Source organism: Ischnura elegans, chromosome 12 (genome assembly GCF_921293095.1).
Source record: "Ischnura elegans chromosome 12, ioIscEleg1.1, whole genome shotgun sequence".
Taxonomy (NCBI): Eukaryota; Metazoa; Arthropoda; class Insecta; order Odonata; family Coenagrionidae; genus Ischnura; species Ischnura elegans.
The window spans coordinates 79,578,980-79,604,907 of record NC_060257.1 but is presented as its reverse complement, the minus strand read 5'-3'; positions in this window follow the sequence as shown (position 1 = coordinate 79,604,907).

The window sequence follows — 25,928 nt, the reverse complement described above, 5'->3', positions numbered from 1 at the left end:
ATACATAAGTCATGCGATTCTCTTTAAAATATACTTCAATACTTTGTTTACATAACAAAAGCTTTAAAATTAATCACAGATAAGAAATATAATTTTGAATTATTTTTTATAAATCTGTTCCCAAATGGGAACATTGAACCTTAAGCTGTAAATGAAGCCCACAATCTTTTTACCGAGTAAGCCATAATTGCACAAAGGATTTTTAAATGTTATGTTGTGAAAAAAATTATAAAACTATGTTGTGAAAGTGAATTTAGTAAACCCTTTGACCCAAAAAATATAATTTCAATGATTATGGCATATATTCTCATTTTACGACAGTTTATTCTGCGTTGTCCACCTCTTTCGTAGACGCGATTGTTATAATCTTCTTTTTCATTAGAAGTACCCAACAATTATTCTTTTTCTTTGAGTGCCCCCGCTAAAAATGACGAGTACGCCGATAAGTTGTAACGTCGGCGTAACTTCAGCCGCGGGCACACGATATCAGAATCAGCGGTGATGACAATATACGAGTATTCAACGAGACGATTTTGCTTTGATCTGTGCCCCTACGGCGCCAAAGCAATGCTTTTCACCGCGTCCTCTCCATACCCTTGCCCAGGGCATTCACAAGGTCGGTAAAAGCCGACCTTTTTTAGCTTTTACTAGACCGAAAAGCTTTTACCGACCTTGGGCATTCAAAGCGAAGGTCCTGCCATCTAAGCGCCAATCGATTAACCAGATCAGGGTGCTGCGATCCGACTTTGACGCGTAGCCAATAGATGGCTGCACTGTCGGCGCTGGGAGGTGAGCCCCTATCGGAGGGCCTTTTAAATGAAATATTCGACCGTCCACATTGCTTACAAAATACAGAATACCCTGCGCCGGAACCGGCCAAACAGAAGATCTTCCTCCGAATGAACAAAAGAACGTGGTCCCTTAACGGGATTTACGGCCTCAACATAGGAGGCTTTTACAGGGAATAAGTCCCTTGGCAATTTGGAACCCGAAGCGAATCATAATCTGAAGAGCCCAGGAGTGCTGAGCAGATTACTGCCAATATAAGATTGGTATGAAGTACCGCGCGTCAGCCACATTGCTTTTTAGCCACTATTCACACGTTCCCTTTGCTTTGTGGTTGATAACACTGGACGGCATGAAAATCGGCCCTGACATGATTCCTGCTGATTCTAATGCAAAATTACCTCCGAAATCCGAATATGAACTCCATTTTTCTTCGTCACCCACCATTTTCGGGGGAGCTCCCCCCTCCAATTTTCATCATTTTTCGGTAATTTGGAGGAATTAAAAGCATTATTTTAGCATTTAAATTTTGTATAGGGGTTTTTAGGGGAGCAAAATCCTAAAAAATTAATATTTATGGTAAAGAGATAGATATAATCTCCGTAAATTGTGTAAAAACGCATTAAAAATGATCCATTTTGCATTTTTTTCGCGAATTTACACGTAATTAAAAAAAATTTCCAGCTTCCATTTCACATAATCCTCCCCCGAATGATAAAAATATATAAAAACTAGAAACATCAGTAATAATAAAAATATTTTGCTGTGGCATAGCAACAACAATTTAAATATATAGCAATGGCTCGTAAGATTCATTTTACTACGATGGTCTCTCCCGCCTGTCCCGCTCAGGCTTTGACGGCAATTCTCTTGCCTTCGCAGCTAAAACAGGAAAAGTAATACTTTCTAATTATACGAATAATACAAGATTGAGATTTTTATACTCTCATTGGAGTTAAAAAGTATTCTTTCTCCTTAATCATGGAGTTCCACAAAGTATTAGCCTCTCAAATCAATTATGTATATTGAAGTTGTCGTCACCTTCCCTCAGTATACCTCTAATGATCGCAGAGTCAACTCTTTCGGTGTCCTGGGCAAGGGTCCTTTTTTCAAAGTAGTTTAAATTGTACAAAACAAAAAAAGTTGTTATACTCCGGCTTTTTCCGAGTGAATGTCAGTATGTAGGCTTGAGTTGTGATTATTACCGTGATTTAATGTGTAATTATGTTACGCGTGTGTAAAAATCATCCTTATCGCTTCCGCTTTGTTTGAGGTGAATTGGCTTAAACATCGCAACAATAACCTCTTTCTTAAAATCTTAAAACTGCATATAAATTTTACTCTGACTGCCAAATTGAAGGTCAGGGCTAGGATTAAGCTCCAAGTGCTTGCTGTACCACTTGTTACAGTAATTTGACGAAATACTTGGTCAAACTACTATTGATGCTTCTGAACTGCTTCCTTTGTGAATACAACAGCCGCGCCTGAGAAAAACATTACATCTTACGGAACTGGCCTCTGCGAGAAAGCTTCACACATGGTTAAAAAAATTTCGCTCATGGGTTCCGACAGAAAATGTTCACTTGCCACCATTGAACATCAAACTAGGACAGATGAAACATTTTGTGAAAGCAATCGACAGGGCAGGAGCTGAATTTCAATTTTTAACTTAAAGTCTTCGTTTTAGTGAGGCTAAAACCAAGGAAGAAATTCGTGAGCCCCCAGAATAGGAAACTTTTCCAAGATTCGACGTTAATGAAATACCTGAATCATAAATAGAATTGAGCATGCCTTGGATTCTGAAACGTGTGTTAGAACTTATTGGGTGACAGTGAAGTGATGATTATGAGGAATGTCGAGGAATTGCTGTCAGCGTATTAGGCCATCGGGTGTAACATATCACTAAAAATGCATTTCCTTCATTCACACCCGGACCTTTTCATAGAATATTTTGGAGCAGTTTCAAATTAACATTGGGAACGGTTCCATGAAATGAAGATATCACCGAAGGAGAGGAAATTTTCAGAGAAGTTGAATGCGGGCATGTTGGTATGTATTTTAGGCCTACTGCTGGTTTTTGTATGAGAAACTTCTAACTCGGTGTATAAAAGGAAATCAAATACCAAATTACTTTTGTTATTCATCGTTCTTCACATTTGTTATTTTTCTCTTTGTTGATGCGCGTGTGGTATTGAGGGCGCCAGCGTGGTAGCGTACCTTCTGAACTGTTGGCACAAATTTTTATTATTTTTTCTATGCTGTGTTCTTAAATATTGTTATTATTGCTAATATGAGCTGTTGATATATTTTTCCATTATTCTGGGATTTCGGGTAGGGGAAGATGAAATGGGAGATGAAAAATGATGAAAATAAGTGAAAAAAATTTGCGAAGAAAAGGAAAAGATGATAATTTTTAATGCGTTTTTAAAATCATTAACGGAAACTAATCCCCCCAAATCTACATCCCTATCATTAATTATCATGTTTAGAACTTTTCACCTCTCAAAAAGCTAGTAATAAATATAAATGTTAATATAATCCATCTCATTCCTACAAATTATTGCAAAAGTGATAAAAATCAGAGGGGGTGCTGCCCCCCGGAAATGGTGGGTGATGGAGGAAAACGGATGTCATATTCGGATTCAGGAGGTCATTTTACAACGAAATTGCAAGATTAGTACCAGAGCTCGAGAAAAAATTATGTTTTGCCGTCCAGTGTAATGAATAACTATGAGGTCCACTTTCAACAATTTTCACGCAACGGGTGTGATTTAGCAAGGTATTTTTACCTAATGATGACGGGCTAACATAAGTCTAAAGAAGTTTTGTTCATATACAGAGGGGGCTGGGTAGTAGGTATTTCAAGTACTAGTGTTTTAAAATAATTGTTTGAAATACATTTGTAATTTGTATTCTGTATTTCAAATACTCGACATGAATTTATCTTTTACTTTGTGTTTCAAATGCAGATATTTCAAGTACAGATAGTTTAATGAAGTAGAGGTTCGGCTTACCGCCATTAGATGCATGGGGCATTTTTACCTGTAACAGAAGAACGGTGAACGCAAACTGGCCATTCGATTTTTAAGCTCAATGTTTTAACCTCTCAACACGTATGTCAAACGTAATGAGTCGAAACTATTCCCTCTTATCCCCCTCCACTCAATTTCTGAGATCGAAACTTAACTATGAGCAGCGGAATTTTGATTAATTTAGTTTCGTTCCTGTGAGTAAAGTTTCGTCCCGGGTCGAAACTAAACTCCTTGGTGATTTTAACTTCAACAAAACTAAACCCATTCCTCGTATTTCGTTTCGTTTCACTTGCCATCCCTGGTACACCTTAGCTGCCACACGAAACGAATTGAATGGAAAATGGAACTTGTGAATAGGGACTTAAGGATAAAGTAACATGCTTGCACTGTATACAAAGAAAGAAAATGTTGACAGTTAGATTAACCCCTCCAAAAACATTTTTCTGCAGGCTTATGCGGCGTCATTCAGGATATGTTTGCTGTTTCTGAACGTGGACGCACTTAATTCCAGGATTATCTCCAATAGCTATTTCTGAAGCATGTTGAGGAGAATAATATTACGTATATTAATATTAATATACTGGCCAAAGGGTAAAGTCCTCGACCGCCAAACCGAACATCATGGGTTCGAGTTCCGACTGGGTTGTGAAACGTTTACCTTTGTAACACAAGCCAACACAAGCCAACACAAGCCACAAAAGCTCCTTGGTAATTACAAAGAAAAATCTGGAACGACGATACAACCATTACCTACTTCACAAATCAAATTAACCCTAATTATAGACACCATTGTCCAGGGTAATTACTCAAGAAGAAAATAGGGGTCGGCGATATGTACTATTACTTCACAAGTCAAATTAACATACATTTGCGAACACAATTAATATTAGCAGGACGAAAAATCGGGAGCAACGACGCGAACAACCGAACGCCATCCATTCTATGAATCCCTTTCTCTTTGAATTTTCGCGTCGTCAAAGAGATTTGTGGTCCATTATTGTTTGATTCCCATGGTTTTCTCCCGTCGTCAAGGGGAATTGTTACAGTAGATTGTGGTCGTATAATTTGTTGCTATGCGTGACGTTTTTATGACCGTGTGGTGTGCATGTGGGAATCCTATTGCATGCTGGTGATTGATCACCCCCCGCCGAGCACCGTAGAGGTGGCTGGCAGGGAATTGTGTAGATGTAGGTTGCCCCCATCGAAGGCATGAGTATTAGTTAGGTATGTGCAATTAGTACTTTTTGTTCTCGATTCGAGTGTCGAATCGAGTTGAAAATTGCTCGCGAGTATCGAGTCGAGTCGAGTATGGCAATTGCGAACCAGGCAACACAGCAATGCTTGCTCCAACATATTCTCATTTCAAACTCGATTTTTTCTGGCCTTACCTTGTGAAAATCCATTCTGAACAATAAAAAGTTATGGTACTTTTTCGCCCGATTCATTCAAGACGACCGGTTTCGTCGCAGAGGCGACATCATCAGGTACAGAAATCGGTATAACTGATCTTTAATCGTTTAAAATAACTGTTAATATAACGATTTCTGTACCTGATGATGTCGCCTCTGCGACGAAACCGGTCGTCTTGAATAAATCGTGTGAAAAAGTACCATAACTTTTTATTGTTTATTCTCATTTTTCCTATCCCCAATTTTCTATTCTGAATGATGTAAAAAGGAAAAGATAATGAGGAACGTTGATGTAAATCGTGACAGAATTAGGAAAGAGATATTAGATTATGATAGGATATATTAAAGAGAGATTAAAGAGATTACGATAGGATACAAAAGTATCGCATAAGAAAATATGAGCGGTGCACTCCGATTACGCCTCCAGGTCGGAAGACGATCAGCCACCGCGTCTGACAAAACAGTATTCGGCGCCCACGTCGACTACAATGGTGGTTGATTCCAAACATATAAAATAAAAACAAATAAAATATGAAATGTAACACTCACATTTGATGTTAAAACGAAGGTTTCCGTGGTAAGAGTTTGATCTCTCCATGTGTACAAAAGCCAACTGACGCGAAAGAAAACCCGAGAAGAATGCAGAGATCTCAAATTTGATTGGTTGCCATCTAGTTCGGTCCATTCCTCTCGGTTTCCCAGCGACGGTGACAGCGAAGAAATGACTGACAATGGGCAACACAAAATCTGCGACATCCTGGCATGGAAAAGAAAACTGTGATTATCCATTTCCTTTGTAGTAAGTAAGAAGTAAATAGACAATCTTAAAAAAATAATCACCAACCCAAATAATCTTTCAACAAACGAGAATGGACAGATGTATTTAATTGTAAGAAATGAGATTAGACAGAAGCAAACACAGATTATAATAATGAAGGGTCCAATATGAATGTTTAGTCAGGTTTGATTAATTTCAAATAAAGATACGACATGATAATCTGTATTTAATACAGATGTAATTTTTTTAAATAATTAAGAAGTACTGGCGTAGGTTTCCGCGGCGTTGCTCAGGGTCAGTGCTGATTTTCGGGTTCCTCAGCCGCGTTGGTTGTTTTTGGATGACAACAGTTTCGGGAGCCATCCTGATCCCGTCTTAAGGTCGAAGGTGAGAAGTTCTCGTTTTTGGCCGCCTTATCTTCGACCTGAAGACGGGAGCAGGATGGCTCCCGAAACTGTTGTCATCCAAAAACAACCAACGCGGCTGAGGAACCCGAAAATCGGCGCTGACAATTAAGAAGTACCACTGGGAGGTTATGAATAAAAGAGTACAGCGATGACTCTAAGCTAGTGGCAAATTCCGATGACGGAACTTCATTTTGCCATAGGTGTTACACGCTCATACACTTCATTCTGCGTAGTCCTGAAGATGGAATTCAATAAATTTCGAAACGTTGACGAAGAAAGTATTTTTCGGGTGGTTTCCCAGATTTCTTGTTAGCGCAACATCACCCTTCCTCCCTCCTTTAAGTTTAGCCTCTTACATGAAAGAATTTTAAGAAAATGTCCTGAATAGTACATAGTTTAAAGTTTTGAAAGAATTTTCCCGCCATTTTTCAGTAACTTACTTTGAAATTATTAGTTTTTTCGAATGTTTTGGTGATTCGCTAAAATAAAAACTTCTCATACTCGAAATACTCAACTTTATTTTCACTCCTTACACCACGTGACGCACTTTAAACAAACGACAATACTTAGATACGTGGGTAACGATGCGTACCCCGTTACTAAGATAAGCTCTCGCAGATGAATATAATGAATATGAATGAATGAATATAATGAAATCTTAATTGATTCTCCAATAAAAATAACATGACGAGAAAATCAAGTTCAATGTAAACAACGCGAAAAATACAAAAACATATCGTATTTATTTTAGTTTTCAAAACTCCACGACACGTTTTTCAACAAGCTCGCAGTAACCATCAGGAACAGCAATATTTCAGCTGAAGATTATTCCCCCCTAAACTTCCTTCTGATCCATCTCTTTCCTACAAATTTCGGAAAAAATCCTCAAAAAATGGACTAAACCTTTCGCTGTAATTGACTCAAATATCTATACTTCAGCTACATCCTAAATATAACCTGGTGAAGTGTGTGAGCAAGTTGAAGAACGCGTTGTACAGTTTTGAAAACCAAAACGTAGACAGTACGATATATTTGTGTATAATAATAATATAATATTAATAAAATATTTTTCCATACGTATGCACATACAGTAAATTATTTCCATTCAGTGAAGTTAGGTAGCCTGCAAGGCAGTAAGCCTGTAATTAGGCTAACTTAAAAATTCTTAAATGCGGAAATGAAAGAACATAAATCAAATATACTACTAATTGCCCAAAAACAAAACATTGAAGAAATTTTCTGCGCAAAAATTTCAAAACTGTAGTGACTGTAAAATGAATAACAATGCAAAATAAACAGTGCATATGAAATTAAGCATGATGTACACAATATATCTGTGATACTGTTATCTGCTCATTATGCTATTCTGCGATGTCTCTCTGGAAAAAATGACTTTGCACATCATAGCGTATACTATTTAATTAAAAATAATATTTTTATCCTGAAATGGTAGTAGGGCTATTTCCTTGAAATTCATGCAGCGCCAAATGAAAAGAAGTGGGGTCACAAGCTGGGGTATTTCTCAAAAACAAGATGTTGTAGAACTACATAAATAATTTAAAAATTTAATTTAAAGACATTTTTATGAGGTTACAGCTATAAAAAATCCACACTAGCGAGCTAGGGGAAAACAGTCAATTTTCATATGTCTGCAATTTGGTCAATAAAAAGACAAGTATGTTGAAAATGTCTTTATTCTGGAGTAGTTTCTAATTATTCCCACTAAATAGATAGAAAATGCATAATGTTGAATTGGGGGCGTAATATAAATTTCATTATTGCTTAAAAGTCACATACGTAACGCTTGTTGCATGTAACCCCATTCTACAGGAGGGGAGGCCGCCAGAATGCCTCTTAAATACCCCATGCAAACCAAGGGTGTACCCGGGATCAAAACTAGATGGAAGCAAGCCATGGTCGTTCAATTTGTAACACAAAAAAGGTTAAGGAAACGAAAAATAAAAGAAAATTATAACAGCGCATTCTTAGGTTTTAAAATGTTTGCTCGAAAAAAATATTTTTATTTAATTCACGTTTTACACTAATATCACTTTCCTTCAGTGTAAAAAATACTTCCATTTTGAACTAAATTTACTTTTGCTTCTAGAGGGGGGCAGCTGCCCCTTTCTGCCCTTCGCTGGGTACGCCCGTAATGCAAACCTACATTAATCGGTACAATACTTTATTAATAGTGCACCGCTAGCAGTAGAAAGCAAGGCGGGAGCACGCCCAGGCCCATCAAACATGACTGACTGTATGTAATGGGGAAATGTAATGGGGGAAAATCTCAAAACTCAAACGAAATGATAGGGTGTATTTCTGGTTGAACGCGTCCTCTTTCAAGAGAACGCTCCATACGATATATTGGTTTCCCCACTCAAATCGACTCCTCCTCCCCCAACACAACCGCATTTCCCGATCATCCGATTCGATATATTTGAAAAGAAGCTACACTTCATGATTAGTTACACAAATCTTATTGTAGTATAGTAGGCCTTATTCTGAATTAAAAAGAGAAATCCACGGAGGGCGGGGAGCCTGCCAGAATCCTACTTAAATACTTCATGCGAACCTAACTTACTCGTTAAAATACTTTAAAAGTAACGCCCAACAGGTGAGCTTAGTTCCATAAAGCCTGAATAAAAAGGTCATTATTTTTCATCGCGAAAAGTGATGACTCGAGCGATCACTTTTCGCGATCGGAAAAGTTATTTTTCTGAATTTTCTGAATCTTTCTGAATGAGTAATTTTTCTGAATCCCGCCGACCCTTTTCTCATCACTTCCGATATCACAGCTCGTTGTCATAGGACCCGCATAATGAAAATATTTAGCGTGCTTATGTATGCTAATATCGTTCCCACGATTGTCAAACGTTGCGCTGCAATCGCTCCATACGGTCATGCGTTCTGATTGGCTGATATATTGTTTTAGTGACGGTTTCAGCGACTAGACGAGTAATGAAAAAAATAATGGGAATCCTCATCATTGGAGTTATCACGAAAAACAATTGCCGGTGACGATTATTTGCGAGTGATCACTCAAAAGATCGCTGGAGTGATCACTCGGAAATGACGTAAAAAATTATCGTGCGATTCAGGGCTAAAACAAATGGAACAGGCTTCATATTGTAGCACTAAAAAAAGATAAACTGAACGTAATAAAATTTAACTCGTCGATTCAACTTGGTAAGATGATTCAAGTAGACTTGAAGACTGGGATTTCAATATTGCTTAAAAAGGAGTAGGCCTTATTGTGAATTGAAGAGAGAAGTCCTTGAGGGGAGGGAAAACTCCCAGAATACTTCAGTTCTAGATGGAAACATACCTTAATCGGTAGAATACTTTATTCATAATATTGCAGCGCGACCGAGAGTAGTAAAAAGCAAGGCTGGAGCACGTTCGTAGCCTCCAAACATTATCGACTGACATATAATGAATGAAAGCGCGAGTAAAACTCAAACGAAATAATAGGGTTCATTTTGGAGTGAACGCGTCCTCTTAAAAGAGAGTGCTCCTTAAGTAGGGATTCCCACTCAAATTGACTCCCTCTGAAACAATCGCATTACCAGTTCATCCCGTTTGATATATTTGAAAGAGGTGACACTTTATGAGTAGTCACACAAACCTAACTGTAGTATAGCAGACCTTATTGTGAATTGAAAAGGGAAGGCCACGGAGGGTGGGAAGACTCAGAATAATTCTCAAATACTCCATGCGAACCTAACTTAGTCGGTAGAATATTTTAAAAATAACACCCAACAGGTGAGATTAGTTCCACAAGACAAATGGAACGGACTTCAAGATTGTAGCACTAAGAAAAAAATGTACTGAGCGTAATAATTTAACAAGTCGATTCAACTTGGTAAGATGAATCAAGTATACTTCAGTAGAAGTCATGGCACGCCCATGACCTTATTGTGAATTGAAGAGAGAAGTCCATGAGAGGAGGGAAGACTGCCAGAATGCTTAAGTTCTACATAGAAACCTATCTTAATCGGTAGAATACTTTATTAATAATAGTGCACCGCGACCGAGAGTAGTAAAAAGCAAGACTGGAGCACGTCCGGGACCAACAAACATGACTGACTCCCGTAATGGGGGAAAAGCCTGAGTAAAACTCAAACGGAATGATAGGGTGCATTTTGGGGTGAGCGCGTCCTCTCACAAGAGAATGTTCCACAGATCTCCACTCAAATCGACTCCCTCTGACACAATCGCATTTCCAAATCATCCGACTCTACATATTTGCAAAGAAGCGACACTTTATGATTAGTCACACAAACCTCATAGTACTAAAGCAGGCCTTATAATGAATTGAAATGCGAAGTCCCCGGAGGGTGGCTAGACTGTCAGAATACTTCTAAACCATGGGCGTACCCAGCGAGGGGCAGGGGAGGGGCAGCTGCCCCCCTCCTCTCCCTAGTAGCAAAAATCGCAAAATTCTTTAAGCAAAATCAGTACTGAATTGAAACAAAAGTATCCAACAAATTTTCTTCAAACCTACGAAAAATGATATATATTAGTATAAAATATGTAACTAAAATAAAACTATTTTTTCAAGGCTCAAACCTTATAAATCCCATAGCTTGACCCCCCCCCCCCTACTTATTATCCTGGGTACGCCCTTGTTCTAAAATACTCCATGCGAACCTATCTTAGTCGGTAGAATACTTTAAAAGTAACATCCAACAGGTGAGCTTTGTTACACAAGATAAATTTAACAGGCATCAAGATTGTAGCGCTAAGAAAAAAATATGCTAAACGTAATAAAATTTAACTCCTCGGTTCAACTTGGTAAGATGAATAAAGTAGACTTAAAGACTGGGATTTCAATAGATTGAAAAGGAGTAGGCCTTATTCTTAATAGAAGAGAGAAGTCCATGAAGGGAGGGAAAACTCCTAGAAAACTCCTCCTTCAGTTCTAGATGGAAACCTACCTTAATCGGTAGAATACTTTATTAATAATAGTGCAGCGCGACCGACAGCAGTAAAATACAAGGCTGTAGCATGTTCGGAGCCTCCAAACATGATCGGCTCAGATGTAATGGGGAAAAAGGTCAAAACTCAAACGGAACGATAGGGTGCATTTTGGGGTGAGCGCGTCCTCTTACAAGAGAATGCTCCATAGATGGGGATCTCCACTCAAATCGACTCCCTCTCACACAATCGCATTTCCCGATCATCCGCTTCGACATATTTGAAAAGATGCGACACTTTAGGATTAGTCACACACGCGCGCAGAGAATAGCGGAGATTTGTCTCGTGGCGTTGCCCTGGGCGACGGACGCTTCCTCGACCCGCAGACTGCTAGGTTTACGTTTCGCTCCGAGATTCAGCGATTCTGTCGTTCGTCACGCGTGCCTTTCGAGGGCCCTTTCACCGGCCCTTTCTCTGCGAGATTAATGTGCGGCGAACGGCTCAGGGCAGGGGGGTGTCAGGGGTGCCAGGTGTCCCGTCAACCACGGCGCGGTCGCTCTTTACTGCCCCCTTCATGCATCGTGACTCAGCGGCTAACGCTCGCAAGAGGGCAAATCCCCTCTCATGGGAGGATCAGTGACGCAACGGAGACTCAAAAACGTCACACAATAGGAAAGGTGCACCCAGGATATGCTCAGGGTGAACAGGAGGACTTATTCCAGTTAGCTACAGCTACTCTTCAGCTAGTCACAAGTAAAAAGTACTCACTGAACTCAAAGCATAGAAAATGGGTATGGTATTCGGAGTGGGCCACCGACAGCTGAGGTCATTTGCGCCATGAGGGAAGGGTAGGGTGGGAAGGGTGGAGATAAACCTGGCGTCTTCATTAGACTGCTCTCAACGAAAGGCGCCTAGGGACCACGGCTTAACGTACTATTCAACGGACTGAGTGTTGCGCTTGAAATATCTATCATCCTCACAACATTCAAGTAGGGATCGGGCAGTCTCCGAAAATTCTCTGCCATCTCCGGGATTTGAACCCTAGGTAGAATTAAGGTGGAGTGTTTTAAATTGGGTTATTTGGGTCAATGTTCAATTTTTAGTAGTATGGTATTAGAATGAATGTATTATTTTCTACTATAGGTGTCCTTTCTATTTCTTACTTTGTTATTAGATAGGTAGATTTGTTAGTGTAAATCTAAAGTTGCCACGAGGCAATAGCCTACTTTCAGCAATAGGTAAAAATAATAATCCCACTCACTATCAGCATACTGCAAGGTTTAAATTATGAGTCACTTTAAATGTTTAAATTCTGGGCCATTATGACACGACGCGAGTAGTTGCGTAACTTTATCTCACGCGACTACGCGTTAAGGAAACGTAAATTTATCTCACGCGGGTTGAGGAAAAACATTAAAAAGCGCGGTGGGTGACAAAGCATCTTGTGGCCTACTGGAGTATCCACTATTGTAATATTCGAGGCACTAGGATTCAGGAAATCGATATCCGATAACTAAGCCAACGTTTGGTCGATCAGCACCACCTCAATGCACCGTGACTCAGCGGATTCGCTCGTGAGAGGGTAAATCCCCACTAATGGAAGGATCAGTGACGCAACGAAGACTCAACCTCACACAATAGGAAAGATCCACCCAGGATATGGGCAGGGCGACCAGGGATACTGTACTACATTTCAGCTAAGAGGAAATATACACAGGGGCTTCACTTGCTGGTTGCTTGGTACCCAAAGGCGAAGCCAACATTAATTGTTATTATTCCCTGACTAACTACCATATCACTATGGGATATTGAAACAGATATCAAAGTATACAGACTGTCCCCAGGGGCCTGTGTCATTTTTGACCTGTAATTTAAGTCACTTTGCATCGAGCAATATTCATGAAAATTGGCATACTTAAGGGAAAAGGTCCTACATTTTGTTGAGTGTAGGCAAAATTTTACAATTTTGACCTTTTGACCTCACAATATGTGTCCAAACCAAAAATTTGAATTTGCCTTATGGGGTTTCAATGTTAAAAAAATCGAGATAGAAAAAAGTCTGAATTTCATTGACCAAGATATAAATTTTTAGGTTTTTGGACCCAAGAAACCCGAAAATAACACTTTTACTTACGAAAATTCAACGACCGTTGGGACAGTCTGCATACCTCATGTACATAATAACCCGCGAACCATTTCAAGAATGTTTGGCAGGGGGTGAGTGTCAGGGGCGCAGCTAGGAATTAAGGCTGAAGGGGGGGGGGGATTTAGGTGTAACTAATATCGGGGTGTGTGGGGGTATGGAATACCCACCAGGATAAGCGGCAGGTACGGGATTAATAAATTGCGGAATTATAAGATAAAAGTTTCAAAGTGTTCAGAGTTTTACGGCTTTCTGCGGGATACCTTATTGATCCTTACACTATTCTATTAGAAATATTAATCCAATTAAGTTAAATTGATTAAACTTAAAAATTTCTCTGAGCTCTGGGGGGGTTATATCCCCCAAAACCCCCCCTCGCTGCGCCACTGGTGAGCATAAACACCAACATGCTGCATGAAATATGCATTTCTACGTAGCATTCGAAAAAAAGGCCATAACACCTGCGCATGTCAGTATGCACCGTGAGCTATCACCAATCATGCATTACTCCAAGTCAGTCGACACCAGCCATTCAAAAAAATACAAAGTATTATGAGCACATCCACATCGCGGCATAAAACTTTAGATTTTATTGAAATACCGATTCTTTCCCTTCTTCGAGAGTATTAACATTATTGGCTATAAAATATCCAACGGAAATAAAGGAAACAGACAAAATCTTAGTATGGCATGGTAATTGGAGGAAGCGAACGACAGATTAAGTAAATTTTATCCGTTAGGGAAGGGTGGAGAGAAACCCGGCGTCGGTAGGATGCTGCTCTTAACGAAAGGCGCCACGGGGACCACGGCTTAACGTTCCATCCGACGGACGGAATACATTACTTCATCTACAACATCTACAAATTACCCTGCGAGCCACCTCTAGGGTGTTTGGCAGGGGGTGATCAATCACCAGCATGCAGCATGCATTTGGACTCCCACATGCACACCACACCGTCCAAGAAACGTCCCGTATAATAACAAACTATACTACTATATGCTGTTAGAAATAGAATATAGAATAGAAATTCAGAAACATGCAGTAAGTTTTACATAGGTTAGTAGGCTACACTACAAGTCATGCAATGTATTTACGCGTTCTATTGCTGCCGTTATAATCTCTTATTGATCGTGGAAAAAATAACATTCGGAATCTGTCTGTTCTGCAATCTATCTCTCTTATTTTATTTATATGATCTGATCTTCCGTAGTACGTTGGCGTCCGCAAGATATGGTTAACTTCGTCAGAAAAGACACTGCTCTTGAATTTATCTAAAAGGTTTAGTCTATTTTTCAATCTACGGTCCGACAGAGATTCCCTTCCGAGTTTATGTAAGAGGTCAGTTACACTAACAAGACTATCGTAACGACCTTTCACATACCTGGCAGCTCTTCTTTGCACGCGTTCTAACTCTGTTATTAAGCCTTTTTCATGAGGGTCCCAAACACTGGCAGCGTATTCCAAATGTGGTCTAACGAGGGAAAAGTAGCTAATTTCTCTCACTTTGTCGTCGCACTTTCCTAATATTCTTTTAACAAACCCCATTTTACGATTAGCTTGACCGGTTATTTCTCGAATATGTTTATTCCACGATAGATCATTATTGAGTCTAGCCCCTAGATATTTCACAGATTCAACCGCCTTTAACGCTGTAGGGAGTTATTCTTCTTCCAGAAATTCATTACGACGCATTTTTCCAAATTTAATTCTAACTGCCAAGCATCGCACCAAGCTTGGATAGCAGCAAGGTCATTCGTTAGTTCATCTATATCTTTGCTGGAACGAATTTCTCTGTAAACTACAGCGTCGTCTGCAAATAATCGTAACTTACTCTGCACTACTTCGCCAATGTCGTTTATATAAAGAAGGAATAGGAGTGGGCCAATGACACTACCCTGAGGAACGCCAGAAGTCACTCTAACCTCATTGGAGACTGCACCGTCTAATACTACTCTTTGGACGCGGTCGCTCAAAAATTCTCTAATCCAGGAAATGACATCTTCGTCTAGACCATAAGATTTCAGTTTTATTATTAACTTTCCGTGGGGTACTTTATCAAATGCCTTTTTGAAATCAAGAAAAATCGCGTCTACTGGAATGTTTTCTTCCCCGGAGACTAAAATATCGTGGGCGAAAAGCGCTAACTGAGTTTCGCACGATCTGCTTTTCCTGAATCCATGTTGATTTCCCTTGTGTGCTCTCAACAAAACACTCAAGTGGGGTTCGGTCACGTCACGGAAATATATCTGCTACCGACGGGATTTGAACCCGGACCCACAGGGTGGGAAAGCAACACTATTGCCATCACACACGAAAGCAATACCCGGTATCATCGTATTTACACTCATCAGATCCATATCGTTTTTCCGCGTTAATAATATCCAAGAACCATAATACTTGCGATAGCTAATCTCCGCGATAGCTTGACTTGGAATAGGTGAAATAGGCTCTGAATTTATAATTAATAACTAACAGTATCAGTCAATACAGTAAGTATGAATTACAACTTGTAATTCGCGACAGTCACCAACAAAGGACATGGACAAATACCCATTCCTTGGATAGGAGACACCCATCCTGGTGGAACTCGAACCTACAACCAGACTACGCCATAGTGAAGAGTTCTCGGGATCGCCACCGGGTCAGGAACTTCATATCTGCCGACGTTTCGATGTCCGACTCACAGCCCTGAGGACGATGACTGAGTCGGACATCGAAACGTCGGCAGATATGGAGTTCCTGACCCGGTGGCGATCCCGAGAACTGCTCACTAAGCCCATTCGCCGGGAAAGCACGAAATCTTTCCAGACTAGGCCAGTTTGCAATTCACTGATCAATACAGTAAGTAATATTAGCTTTCTGGATGAATACTTTGTCATGTTATATCTCATGAATGAATCATTAACTAAAGCCTGAATCACACCATCATTTTCTTTCGTCGCCAAAAGTGATCGCTAGAGCGATCGCTTTTCGCTACGGGAAAAGTGATCGCTCGAGTGATCATTTTTCTGAATCACACGGTTCCTCCTGCCGTCGCTTTTCGCATCACTTCCGATATCACAGCTCGTTGTCATAAGACCCGCATCACGAAAATGTATAGCGTGTTCATGTTTACCTATGTCGTTCCTACGATTTCCAAACGTTGCGCTGCAATCGCTCCATACGGGCATGCGTTCCGATTGGCTGAAATGAGGTTTTAGTGACAGTTTCAGCGACGGAAAAAGTGACCGGACGAGCGATGAAAAAGGTGATGGGAATCCTCATCGCGATCTAAAAACAAATGCCGGCGACGATCATTTGCGATCACTCGGAAATTTGCGAAGTGATCACTCGGAAATGACGGATAAAATGAGCGTGTGATTTATGCTTAAGCAAACTTTAAATATTCCATTACGGACTGTTAGTTTTATTAGCACGGTAGCATGATGGTGTCGTTAGCATTCTCCTAGTTTCTGATCTGACCGCGTGTCGCTATCCTGTGATCTTGGCCGGTGTCCAACCAACGAGCGCAAATCTGATTAAAACTAGGATGAGTGCCGCATGCCTAGTGTGGAATCACCCCGTGCCACGTACCCGTGTGGATGCTTTCACGGCACCTCGTAGAAACAGATACAAATCCATCACGTGGATATTGGTTTTTGCCATTTCAACCTTGAGCCCATGCGCAAAAGCCGATTAGAAGTTCTCAGTCAGCGCCCAAAGTTTTTTTTTAAATTCACACATATTTCACTTTTAAAAAATATTATACATATGAGCTCAACACAAGGAACACAATCCAAACTGACTGAATAATAGAGGAAACCTTCTACTAAGCATGTGCACAGAAATGTACGCTAAAATTCACATATTAAATGCGTTGAAGGAGCATTGGCTCGGCTCTGCACTGGGTGCCATATGGCACCCGTGGGCGTTGACAGGCTAACCTTGTTTTGATAACAGTAATTGGGGACGTCTTACTGTCCCCTTCTCCTATCTAGCGATTTGATCGTTGGATTTTTCTTCCTCATAGGATAATCTTCCAAAAATGTTAGAATAGCAATGGTTTTTCCTGGTTTCGCTATGGTAGTCTGAATTCTGTTATTTGGGAAGCAAGATAACTAGTGACGGGAGAAGTAAGAAAGAAATTATCGGCAGAATAGCCCAGGCGAAGAGAGCATTCCACCAAAAGAGAGACCTGCTTACAGCGGGAAACTTAAATATGGAAGTAAAGAAACAATTTATAAGAACCTACATCTGGAGTATGCTCCTATACGGAAGTGAGGCATGAACAATGACCGCAGCGGAGAAAGCAAGGATAGAGGCCTTCGAAATGTGGTGCTACAGAAGAATGATGAAAACCAAACGGATCGACCGAGTTAGTAACGAGGAGGTCCTAAGAAGGGTAGGAGAGAAGAGAAGCCTCATGAAAACCTTAATAAGAAGACGGAACAACCTTATAGGCCACATCATGAGACATGATGGCCTGATGAAGACAATCGTCGAAGGGCAAGTGGAAGGCAAGTATAGAAAAGGAAGACCTCGAACAAAATATATGGAACATGTAAAGAGAGATTTGAAAGAGAAGAAATACGTAGGTGTGAAAAGATTAGCTGATAGGAGAATAGAGTGGAGAGCTGCGTCAAACCAATCCTAGGATTGTTGACCAATGATGATAATGATGATGATGAGGGTCCGCCCGCCTTTGTGACGGTGCGGGATTCCTCGTCCCTTCCCTTCCTTCCCTTCCTTCCCTATCCCGTCCCAGGAGGCGTCGTCGGGCTACTATCGCGGTGGCGCCTCCTTCCTTTCTCCTTCCTGTCCTCCCCCTTCTGCGGTGCAGAGGTGAAAAGCTCGCGCTTACAGACTCTGCCCTCGGGAGTGTATCCTCGCGAGCCCGCCCTATGAGTCTCGTTCCAACTGTCCACTTCTTCCTGTACCTAAATATCCTATCCCATCGCTGGATGCTATCAAGTCCCATCTCCTGCCTCGATGACGGCGGGGTAAAGTCTCCGCCTACCAAAAAAAAATGCTATGGGATCGAGTCCCACCTGGTTAGGTTGCTCCTATCCAAGTAAGGGGTATTTGTTCATCCCCTTTATTGGTGACTGTCGCGAATTACCTGTTGAAAATTCCCTTTTTTAATCACCCAACATGAACTGTTTACGGGAAAATGAAAATGAACAAATATATAAATACTTCATGATTACGAGAACGAGCTAATTCACCTTTCTTTATTTAATTTTTTTTAATTGATATTCTTAAACGCGAAAACAACACTATTACCGTACAAGGGGCAACAAAAAATAACAATGGACTATCAGAATCATTCAAATTTGCCCCAGCTTTTGGCAAACCACCCGACCTTCGGTTTGGCAAGCAAGGATTCAACCCCTACCGATTTCTCTTTTATAGTATCTTTTAATAAAGTTTGAAAAATAGAGATGCTTAATATTTTTCTTTCTTAATCCGACGCTTACTTCTCGAGCTGCTTTCCGCAAAAATCTATGTCCAAAAAACTCCCGCATACGATATTGTTATCATAGAATGGATGACGTCACGGACTCATACCGAGCGGGTCATCGCTCCTCAGCCACTCCTCGATATGTGCATGGGCCTGTTGTGGTTTACCGCTGTTCATACTCTTATGAGTGATTTCTTTCCTCAATGAGAGGTCCCTATCCTTGAACGAGTTAATTCATGGGAAGATGAAAATGAATAAATTGATAACTACACCGAAAAATTAAATCGAGGCTGATAAAATCACCTTAGGTCGCTATCGGAAGCAAATGTCACGCCTACTGGCCGCCATGTGGAGTGGCTGCGGTCTGCGCTGCACTGACCCGGAAAGTTACAAGCCCGAGCAGAGCGCTTCCGGTCAAGCTGAACTCGCGTCAACACATTAGAATTTCACCCCGGAGCGAATGAATATGAGCTCGTCGGGGGAGGCGGAATAAATACGTAATGTGATGATTAACGGCTCCATCGGAAAAATGAGGGTGTGTGTTGCGGGTTGCCTACCCCACAAAACTGTTTTCGGGGACACGATATAAGGTCATTTTCTCGACAATTCAAACAAATATATCTCACGTCTTTTAGTCTTAAATATCAATCAAATTACATACAGCGTTATACGTCAATGTAAAAAAAACGAGTGCTCGCTTAAACCAAATTCAAGTTATTTACATTCTTATCATTTTTCGTTAAAAATTTCTAAATTTCAAAGCAAAATGGCGAACAGAAGACATTTTTTCAAATAGGTTGCTATTTGAAAAAAAAATCTCATCTGTAATACTCATCCAGGTACGCAGCTTTTGCCGGGTATTAGAATTCGCTCCTGAAAAAATTTGTAATCTGAGGCACCCTATCCATCGCCCGCATTTCAGGACACATCAGATGCTACATTATATGGAGCATGTTTCTCTAAGGAAGCGATGCTTGGACGTTGACACTGACAGAGAAGCCTTAGGTAGAAGAATTCTAAATGTGGTGCTACCGAAGAATAATCAAGATAAAATGGATCGACCGAGTAAGTAACGAAGAAGCGCTATGGAAATTGGGAGAAAAGAGGCGACTCATCGCAGGTTTTTCTTCTTGTATTGATGAACATTTCTTGTTATCAATGCGTTTTCTCTATATTTTTTTCTTCTTATCATTTTCATAATTTTTCTTCGTATCATTTTCGAGACGCATGATCTAATACTTTCCCGGCGAGAAGAATTAATCAACTTTTTCAGGGTAGAGTTTGAATACAAATGCATTCAAACTCTGCCATTGCTACGTAAATAACCTAATATCAGTGGCATCTATGGCTTTTCTAATTTTAAACTCCTGATTGTATATCATCCACATTTTTTACCGAAGTGTAAGGATTTCAGCCTGGATCGAATTAGATATCCGAAAGCAACTAAAGAACATCATTCGTAGCTACACACCCGTTTCCTCATTTTAGTAGTCACCTTTTTCATGGTGGCCTTTGAGGAACTCTTGGAAAATTTATTAAGATTTCAAAGAAAAAGTTATGCAACTTTTATGTTTAAATCGATCCCTTTATATTAATCTAAGTCGACCTCATATGCAGCCAGTACCAATCTCGCATGATGGTTCAGGTTATCCGGCATTGAAATTCTATTTAGCTCGTGTTTTGAATGTCAAAATATAATCGTTGGAAGTATATTTTCTCGAATTAATTCAGTCTGAAAGCCTTGATAATAAATTTTGTTCATCCATTGATGTTGAAATCACATATCTTCAAAATTGTAAATAGATTAGACGCAATGAAATATTCTAAACCAAATTTAAACAATTTTTGCGGTTAGGTCCGAAAACAAAGTAAGTACAAAGGTTAGACAGAGTATATGCAAACAAACAGCACCAAGAAAACCTCATAACTTAGTCGCATAACGACTGTGAAATACTAAAGAAACTTTCACGACCAGATCTGTTGCGCCCGAAGGACGGTTAATAACACGCATCTAGCGAACATTCAAAATGTACAGGATGTATAAGACATAGTACCATAAAATAGCGTAGTAAATATTCTGTGCTACGTGCGAATGAACGCGATGAGGGAATAGTCTTCGTTGCATTCTTCTGTCGGCTCTTGGAGGACTGATGCATACAATAGAGACCTCCTCACGATGAGTTCTGATGCATTGACAAAGATAAATACGGGGACTGGCTTTGTGTAGAGGTAAGACGCAAGAGGACCATGGCCTCAAGAGGGCCGCCGCGGGCCCTTTGTCCGCAGGGGATGCAATAATACGGGCCCCAGATGCAGGAGCCCGTAAAACCAATGCCCTTTGGCAGCGGCCAGCCTCTGAGGAGATTATGCCTAGTTGCGGACACGAATTTTTTTCTATTTTCTATGCCTCTGGAGTTTCGTTATTCCAATAATAACCTAATATCCCTGACATTTCAATGACTTATAGCCTCGATTTTTCCCTAATCGGTATGAACACTGCACAAATATGTAAAAACGGATCACTCTTATGCAACCAAGTCAGTATTGATTAATTGGTTGCCTAAGGTGTTACACGATGGAAATATTTAATGTTTACCGATGGACCAAGTAAACTATAAAATTTCAAATTTTGTGGAAATAAAAATGTTCTCTTATACACTTACATGAATATGCATGAATATGTAGTGACCGTAAATGGTGCCAAAAAATTGTCCTTTGTTGACAAGGAGACCTGTACGTTTTGTTTAGGTGTATAAGTCAGAGACTGTGATTGTAAAAGGCCTTGTATAATAAGCACTAATAAATTAATTAGATAAACGTGGAGATCTTCAGACCTATCCATCCCCATAAATAAGTGCAGAGGAATGGGGAAAAAATCAGAGATAGCCCATTAAGATGATATTACGTTTTTTTGGCACGAACAGAAAACGTTTTTGAGAAAAATTCTCCTGAATCACCACGTTTTACTATTTCATTCGCCGTAAAATTTAGAGAGCTTTTTCCATTTCCCATAATAATGCGGAAGTTTGGGGATTTCGAAGCTAGACTGAGTTTTCGGTTACAGCTGAGCCGCCTTGAGCTCACTTCTTTATTTTGCATATACTCCGAGGAAATAATCAGCAAGAGAGGCTGACGGTCGATTTCCGCGAGTCGCCCCCAGGCGGTGCTACCATCGCCGCCGGAAGGGCCAATGCCCGAATAATATTCCTAAAGTGGAGTGGGTTGGAGGGGAGGATAGAGGGGGGTGTGGGGAGGGGGGATTTGATCCGTATCGGGTTCCTGCCTCAGGTGCACGATCATATTATTCCGCGGATTGTCCCCGAGTGACGTCACGCCTTTCTCGTTTTGATCGCACGGCTATTATTCTTGAAATGAAATGTGCCGTCTTTCTGTCCGCAAAAAAATCAAAATACTCAAGTTTGAGGAGCTCTATCTTCTAAACGAAGCAATCAATTTCAATGCCACAAAAAAAGTACGAAAGAGAATTTATTTCTACGTTGGATCACTAACTTAAAAAAATCTTTTGCTGCATAGTATTTTCTGGACTTAATTCTTTCTCAAAAAATGTACCTTCTTTTACGCGTAAAATCAAGTTGCCCTTTGAGCGCTTGGTGTCCCCGTAGTTGTCGTTCAGGTAACTTGCAATTTTTTTTATAAGAAAGCAAGATTTACTATTAAAATTTTGCGAGAAAAAATTGTTCATACGACTAAAATTGATAGATTTGTTGTGAACAACGCAAATCTCTGCTAACTTCGAGCTAACTTTTTCTTTAGTAGACCCTCGCATCAGGATCGCAGCTATTACATTTCATAGGAACGAATTCAAAACGAAAGGCTCGAACAGGGAACCTAAAAGTGCGAGGAAAGATCAGCGTTTGATACTGTCACGCCTGTCATGGATAAGAGAAATTCATACACCTTTGACTTAGACTGGGGTGACCTCTAACTACATAAAATGAAGTTTCATTCACGTGAAAATATACAGAAGTGGGCGTAAGAAAAAGAAATGTAGAAGATTCTAGGGAAATAGAGCATTCTACAAAATGAAGGATATACGACTGGGAACATTGGAATAAAAAAAGGAATCAATTCCTCATCAGATACACCTGGAGCATGATTTTTTTATGGAAGCGAGAAATGGGCAATGACAGCGGTAGGGAAGTTAAGAATAAAAAAGCATCGTGCTTCAAAAGAATGGAGAAGTAAAAATGCTTCTACCATGAGTGATTGTTGATGTGCTGAGAACGAATGGAAAAAGACATACGTTGGTGAATACATACCCCTAGAATATGACGGATATATTTAATGAAAAATTATCAAATTAGCCGCGTCATGAGATAACTTCGATGATTGGATAACTTTGTTTCCTTCATGGGGGGTTCGGACATGTGCAAAGGCAGCTTTAAAGAAGTTATGAAAAGACGCATTTAAAATATCGTGCTTCAAAGACTGGGGGAGTAAAAATGCATCGACCGTGAGCAAAAATTGATTTACCTACTAACTAGAAAAGGAAAAGAGAAATGCTAGTGAATACCCTAAGAAGACGACGGAAAACTTATTAAGCCGCGTCGTTAGATATGATGGTGTGTTGAAGAAGGAAGACTATTGTTGATGGACAAGCTGAAGGGAAGAACGTCAAAGGAAGGAATATTCAATGTAGAGAAAAATGGTGTCACGAAAATAAAATTTGAAAGAATGCAATTGGAAAAAATATATTGGACAAAGTACAATTTAGACAAAAGCATTATTAGAAAATTTGGTTTAGAAAAATTGAATCAGAAAAATTGATCGGGAAAGGTTTGTCGTAGTCCATTGTAATTTGTTGTAAAGGTCTAATAGGGTTTTTTCGGTGTGCTGTACTCATACAGAATAATAAAATTTCTTTCTTATCTTCGACATCCTTCATCACGTGCAGCATATATCACTGTGAATAGAAGGTGGAAAAACTTGTGACACGAAAATTTAATCCTGGATAGCTGATGCCTGTGTGAACCAAAATCATCAATGATGTTCCTGCGCGTGATACGACATTATTAAAGTGGATTGTATTTTGTGTACGCGCCGGGAGCCCCACACTATCCGAATCACCACTCTTCTGAATGTCGGGCTCCCGTCGATGGCTTCCTCAGGCAGTGTTGGTTCGAGACCCTTCCAGCACGACGACACATTCACAACTCAAACTTTCACGGCCAAAAACCACGAAAACAATAATTTTAAACAATCACACCCTCGCCCACACGTGCCTTGTCCACACTACAGACTAAGTTTAAGTGACTTCACTTAAGTCTAATCTTAAGTGTGGTGCGGTAGCTACACTTGAGCTTTAAGTCGACTTCAGCGCCGTGATTGTCTATATCAGGAAACAGCATCATTTATATGGGTACAGCATCCCGAAAACGACACTATTAGACCCTAACATCAGGGGGCTACAACAAATAACAATGGACGACCACAAACCCTTCCCGATCAATTTTTCAGATTCAGTTATTCTAAATCAAAATTTCTAATAATGTATTTTTTCTAAATTGTACTTTATCCAATATATTTTTGTTATTGCATTCTTTCTAATTTTATTTTATAATAAACAAACAAATTCTCAGATACTCCTCGGTATTTGTTTGGGAGTCGAGTGATTCATTGTTGCTCACACTATTTTGAGCTATCCCTTTCCTCAATGAGAGGTTTCTTATCCTTGGACGAAAACGAACCAAATCGTGACAAGTGTGCAAAAAATATCGCATCTCTTTGATTTTAAACTTACAAGAGAATGGCTGAAGGGGGATTTTTTACTTCATAACTTTTCTTTCCGTTCAATCTTCCGAAGTTTTATAATAAACTGCGATACAGTGTCTGAATGACCTATTCCATCACGAATTCGATCAGTTTGAAATTAAGGCTATTGTAAGAGATACAGTTTCGGCGTAATTTTGTGGAAATCTTTGATATTTAATGTAATGAAAAGTACAAGGATAAAATTAAAATACGGACACAAACATTGGTAGAGGTGGATGAATTATGTTATTTGGGAAGGAGAATCACTAACGACGGGAGAAGCAAGGAAGAAATCATCAGCGGAATAGCCCAAGCGAAGAGATAATTCCACCAAAAGAGAGACCTGCATACAGCGAGAAACTTAAATATGGAAGTAAAGAAACAATTTATAAGAACCTACATCTGGAGTATGCTCCTATACAGAAGAGAGGCATGGACAATGACAGCAGCGGAGAAAGCAAGGATAGTGGCCTTCGAAATGTGGTGCTACATAAGAATGATGAGGATCACATAGATCGACCGAATAGGGAAGTGCACTAATTTTTTTTTATTGCTGAATTTGAAAGTTTAGCCTAAAAAAGAAACATTAGTATAGTCACTTTTATTTTCTGCATCTGGGGTACGCACTTTAAAACGTTTTGAAAGTCGGAAAATTTCATGTTGCGCTGAAACACAGTGCCTCCATCTTGATTGAGATGTGACGTCACAAGGCAGTAGTCACCAGTGGAGTATCACTGAATTCCGTCGCCTTCTTTAGCGCGGCGAGAGTTTCCGGGAATCGGTGGAGTTTGCTTCCTAAAAATGTCGTCTAGTACCGAAAACATGAATTCAAAATAGAATTATAAATGATTTTTTGTTTCAAATTTCATCTCGACGTCGAAACAAAAGCCTGGAGAAGATATTCATTCCCGTGCCTTAAGCACAAGCTATACGGAATAAATGGTTCAAGGCTGCTCCTGACTCTTACCTATCGATGATATTCTGTTTTGAAGATCATTTGCGGGTATTGTAAGATCAAATTGATATTTATATTATAATAATTTACTTAATAGGTACCTCAGTCACATCAGAAAATGTGTTGAGTCAAAATATAGCATCTTCCGCGTAGACCTACGTAATTTATAAACTGAAAGTAGTTTGGTTAAAGAATTATGGCGCGACTGTTTTTTTACACGACCGGGCAAAATGCGTACTTTGCCCATGATATGTGCATATATGATAACAAACGATTTTTGTTAAAGTT